Below are 6,000 nucleotides of genomic sequence, written 5' to 3'. Positions count from 1 at the left end.
ATGGTTCTGTAAACCAGTCTTGAATAATGGTCAATTCACATTCCTTTGAGCAAACAGGCCAAGGAGGTGTTTTAATGGATTACATAAATGAAGGTAGTTTGCTAACTAAACCCAATATCCTGTATATTCAAGATTGCTCTCCAAGCTTTAGCCACATGGAATACTGATAACAGCAATCCTTAAAACTCAAGAACCTTCAGCTCTTGTCTTCATAAATGAGGATAATTTGCATACATCACAAGCACACAGACTTCTTTTTTCATGCAGCACAAGACTAATCCTGAAATTCTTCTGCATGCCTTCTTCAAGCAGGTAAGAAGTTCCTTACTTTTAAACAGGGTCTGCATTTTCTTGTTCACAATATCTGCCAAGTGGTTGGCGCCAGGACGTGGCATCTCAATGAGACTCGTTTGCTGGTGCACTTTGACATCACACCTGTTGCAAGAAAGGACCCAGGCTACCTCTCTTCCTTCTCAGGCCCAACTTCTTTTTAGGGTCTTGAAGATGTCAGTAAGAGCAATAAATATGAAGAATCTGTCTTAACGAACTCTGCTTACAAGGAAATAACTTCCTTTGACCCATGGACTAGATTGGCAAGCACAGACCATGGAGGAAAGTGGAACGTGGAACCCCAATTAATGAGTAATTGAAGGACTGTTCTGCAAAAATGGAAACCATTTCTAATCTGTGAATGTAGCAGTGCGTGGCGGATCTACAGATTTCTGTAATTAGCAGGCATCCAAAATATGCTGTTGACGCCACCAGAACCCCTGCAGAATGAGGCATTCTCTCCAGGAGGAGGAAGATGGCAGTCAAAGTATGCTCTTGCATATGAACTTTTGACCCATCCAAGTACCGCTGAAGAAGGCACAGCTTGCCCCCTGAACTTTCAGTGCAGGAAATAATGATTGGCTGCAGCAGTGTGAGGACAGATAGAATCATAGAATCACTAAGGTTGGAAAAGACCTCTAAGATCATCGAGTCCAACTGTCAACCCAACACCACCATGCCCACTACACCATGTCCCTAAGCGCCTCATCTACACGTCTTTTAAATACTTCCAGGAGGGTCAAGGATGATGAAAACCACTGTACCGTAAGATGGACACTTAATGGACAGTACAGCTGGTCCCTTATGGAGTATTGTAGTAGATTAATGACATTATTGGTAACATGAAGGTAGTAATGAATGTGGAGAGCTTCTCTTATTTTTACAATCCTGAGTGACTTTCTGCAACCTGGCCTGTCATGAATGTAATTTCTTTGATATAGTTCATGTTTCTGTTGTCAGTGAAGCAGCAGTGGCAGTATGAAAGCTGGGGGCTGCTTTCACCAATGGGAGTCTGCTGGGGCAGCTGTGGTGGGGCTGTAAGGGGACACAGCAAGGCTTTCTCCCCAGGTGGGGAACAGTGATGATCTGTAAATGCCACTCAGAGAAACACTCATTGATCAGCAGGGACTGAAGACAGCCATTTCTGAACAAATTTATTTATTCCACCTATTATCCAAAAAATGCCCTGCAAACAGAATCTTATCTGTTGTTCTTAAACAAATATTGCAAGGCTTAAAGACTTCATCGGCAGAGCAGAAGTTTAGTGCAGGAGTTTTACCTTATGGTTTATATCTGGTTCAGAGCATTACAAAAGGAAAGTGAACTTGCTGGTCTCGACTGGGTGCACATGAGTGCTGGACAAACAGCAGGTAATTCCAATAGAGAAAGGGAAAGAATGTTCCTCTGTTGCCCTTTTTATTATCCTTGTTATGAATTTTCATTGCCAAAAGGTAAGTTACAAAGTTAAATTTTAGCAGTGATGAATGCATTGTTTCTTCTCTTGCTTCTTGAGATGCATTCATTAGCTGATGCATAGATCTGGTCCTCAGCCAGCTGTTTGAAAGGCCAGGCAAGCTTTCTGCGGGTGCATGAGAACGCTCTTGGTTTTTCCCACCACTATTTACCTGTAGTTCTGCTGGTGTACCTCGTGGGCCTCACTGATTATAGAAAAAAGAATCATATTTGAACAGCACTAATCAGAATTTGGCTTCTGACAAAGAACAGTACAACACACATTAAATACAGTTAGAAAGGCATGCTATAGTCTTCCAGAGCTACTTAATTTCAGATTGGTTTTATTATTTTTGAAGCTATTGCCAGAAGTGAGGAAGGCAGATTATTTCCTATTTCTTGTTTAAATGAAAACTGAGAGTGAGTTTGACCGTAAGCTTCTAAAACCAGGGCCTTCACAAATTCAGAAATGTGACAACTTATAAAAGAGGTATTACAAAACCTTTGTGCCAAATAGTTTCTCATAGATGCCAGTGAGAACGTATTTTGTTTAAAAATAAAAACTGTTTGTACCACAAGCATCTCTGGAGGGGGGAATACCTGTATTTTTGCCTCTGAAGGGTTCTCCAGTTACCATTTCTTCCTCTGTCTTCTGAATTTCCTTGAAGATGCATTCCTTTTACTGAGGTTTCCATGGTTATTGATCTCTTGAAGTTGTCATATAAGCCCAGGCAGCCACTGTTCCTCTGTGTGTCTCAGTCTTTGAATGCAGGTGTTGGTTCTTCTCATTTTGTAGGGACCCTACTTGGCAAGTCCTTGTCACTTAGTTTGACTTCACTGCCCATCTTGATTTGTGCATGAAGAATTTGTTCTCTGAATTTAAATGTTTTTTCTGAGCTCACCTTTTTGTAAGCATGTAGTAGTACAGAGCATGATTGACATTAGCTATCTTGCGTGTGAACTTTGCATGTAAAAGGTGAGGCAAAAAACACATTTACCTGTAGATCACTTTTTCTAATCCTATGTTTGTCCCAAATGTCTGCATTTTATCATTCATCATTTCCCCTTGTGACTGTATCACTGTAAAGCCTTTGCTTCCCCAGTGAGCAAAGATGTTCAACTTCTGCATTATCCTGAGAAAACAGAAGAGTCTTTCTCTTCTTTTCATAGCTGTATGCTTGCAGCTGATGTTGCCTCCTATGGGAGCGATGGTTTCTGGCCGTCAAAGGCTTGCTAGCATGGCTTCCAAAGTGGGACTAATGTCTGTGGGTATAGACCACTCTCAGAACATTTAAATGGTCCTTCCCTCCCAACACCAAGTGGCCAGGTTCTGAAATAAGGATGCTACAGAGAAAGCTTATGGGGCTTGTGAGAATCCCTTGTTAAAATCCTTCCATCCGATCCAAAAGAAGAGTTAGCATTATTCCCCTCTGCCTGCTGGAGCTCATCGTCTCAGTGGGTATTGCTAAATCATCTCTGCCAGACAGGATGTGCCCTTGGCAATTAGAAAAGTCCATATGAAGAGATTTATCTCTTACTCTTTTTTTTTAGCTACTCTCCCTGGTGTTCATTTACCTGTTTTAAAGAGTAAGTTCCTGAGAAAGATCCCCTACCCCAACTAATCCACTGTGTTATGCTAGAGAGGTGGTACATTTTCGAAGAGGAAAGCAGAGATCTCACCAACAAGCGCATCTTGTGTTATACTATTTTGCCAAAAGACATTGCATCCCTTCATGGTTTGGAAAATGAAAAAAAAAAAGTTTCAGTCATTTATACGAGAAAATCCAAAGGACACATTTCCACATGCCCCCTTTCTTCATGGCCTCTCAGTTCTACCCCACGGAGTCACAAGATTTCTGTGAGAACATCCTGAAAACGCAACAGCACATTGCCAATAGGAAATGAAGAGGAAGAACCTCTTTCTTCATATCGGTGTAAAATCAATGGTTACATGCTTTCAACAGTTCCTTTTACCTCTGTTTCCAGTGCATTTTTACAGATGCTTTCAGGATATGTACTTTGGTGTGACATCAAAAAGAAACCTGTCTTGGCAAAGGAGCAACAGAGGAAACTCGTAGCTTGTTTATATAAATTGTAAAACATAATAATTAATTAAAAAACTATAAAAAGAGTATGTAACTGCTTTTATTGTGTGTGTGTCCTGCTTTTCATCATAGATGGTTTTAGATTAGATAGTTGGGTTTTTTTAGAGCACACACTGTTCCCGATTTGAGCGTCGTAGGGCTACTGTAATAAAAAGGTGAATGACAGCAGCACCGCATTGTGCCTCCCGATGAGAAGTGCCAGAGGAAACTACCGATAAAAACAAACTACATTCAAACAGCTAAACCTCAGAGTCAAGCCAGCCTCTGTAAACTGAATAATAGCTATCTTGAGCAAACAGACATGTCTTATAATGTATCCTGAAGGTCAACAAACTCTGGCTCTGGTGGCGCAACAGAGCTCTTCTTTCTTTTTCTCTTTCTTTCTTTCTAGGAATGGGTTGAGTCAAAGGCCCTGTATTTAGAGTGGTCTTCCTCCCACTCCTAGTTATACAACTTCTTCAGGAAGTTCTCCCCTACTAATCTCAACAGCTGATGATAAAGCATCATATTTAGCTTAACAAACTGCCTCTGCAATTTTGATGAAGCCCAAAGAACTAGAGACAGGTTCTCAGTTTTCCATCAAATTTGAGTTAAATTTGAATGCACCTCTGTGTTTGAGGTTGCTCTGAAGAATGGCATTGCTTCTCAAGGCAACAACTTAATACCATATGAAAACTGGCTACTGGGGAGGGGTTCGTTTTGTCTCTGCATTATTGAGTGCAAGTTCACTATGCAAATAGATATTTCAACAAAGATGTGCTTAAAGTTGAACTACTGATATTTTCTTGGCCGTGTTACTATAAATTAAAATGAAGCTAAATTTCAGCCTTTGCTACTAGTTTCCGTCTGGACTCCACCACATCCTTAGTATTCCATCACTGTAAAACCTAAACTATTATAATGCATAAAACTTGGACAACTTGCACATGTGGAAGACCTCAGATAGCTTCAAATTCTTGCATTATCAGCTCCAAAATCACACCTCTGGAAATCCTGAGAACTCCACTTTATTATTCTAATCACTAGGCTGGTGTCTAGAGAAACACATGGCTGCATACCATAACGCAAAGCTTAGGACCTGTTCTGTACTGAAGGATTCTGTTATCTTGGCAGGAAAGAGACTGCTGTTGGCAGCAAATATTCAAAGGCTTTATTCTACCTGAAACATCTTATTTCAAACTGTTTCCTTTTATGCTATCATTTAGGCAGGTATTTGCAACAGGGAAGCCTGTTCTAAAAGGGCTTCCAAAAGGAATAGTTGGAGTCCAGGATAAAAGGAATTGTTTTAGTCTATGAAATCACAGAAGCAACATGTGTGTGTCTTTAAGGCTGCAGTGTTTCCAGAATAACAGCAGGAAGAGGTAATTTTAAGCCTCCATGTAGTAGCATCCCTAGATTTTACTTTTTGTACTCTGAACAATATGGAAAAGTTCTGTCTGCTGACCCTTGCTGAATCTTGCTTGCTTGCATTACTGTAGTCAAGAATTAACTACCTACTCCCATGGTTTTAGGCTTTTGGTCATTTCAATGACACAACTTGCGTGCTGGTTGTACATCTCTGTTAGATCTTCCACAGATGAGGCTTCATTTAAAGAGACTAAAAGGTTTTTACGTGCCTTGTGAGCCAGTACATCACTATTTCTGAAGCTCTTCTGCAGACAGAACTCCCTTTGAAGTCAATGGGAGCTCTGTCTGAATAAGGACTTCAGGATTTGGGCCTCAGGATATAAATGCTGTGATCAATCTTTTGAGCAGAATGAATAACATTTTCTTGGCTTTCAAAACTATACTAAGCCAAATGGTAGCCCCAGGGATACAAAATGGGTTAAACAGGAGAATCTGCTTTGTTTCAACCTACATCTTTATTTAGCTTTTAAATCAGCATAGTCCCCATGCCTAGTACTGACCTGCCCGAAAAACCCTCCAACAATAAGACCAGGTGTTTGAATCGTTAGTTTTACAATCAAACCTATCATGGCATGAGACACTATGAAACAGAGTTGTGTTCAATGAAAAACAAACACACTTGCTGTAGACTGACCTGTTTAGAAGTGGCGAGCTGAACGTACAGTCTGGAACAAAAGACCTGAAGGCTGAGAACTTCATTAATTAT

The sequence above is a fragment of the Calonectris borealis genome, chromosome 3 (genome assembly GCF_964195595.1).
Source record: "Calonectris borealis chromosome 3, bCalBor7.hap1.2, whole genome shotgun sequence".
Taxonomy (NCBI): Eukaryota; Metazoa; Chordata; class Aves; order Procellariiformes; family Procellariidae; genus Calonectris; species Calonectris borealis.
The sequence above is the reverse complement of the archived record's forward strand: the minus strand, read 5'-3'. Positions refer to the sequence as shown.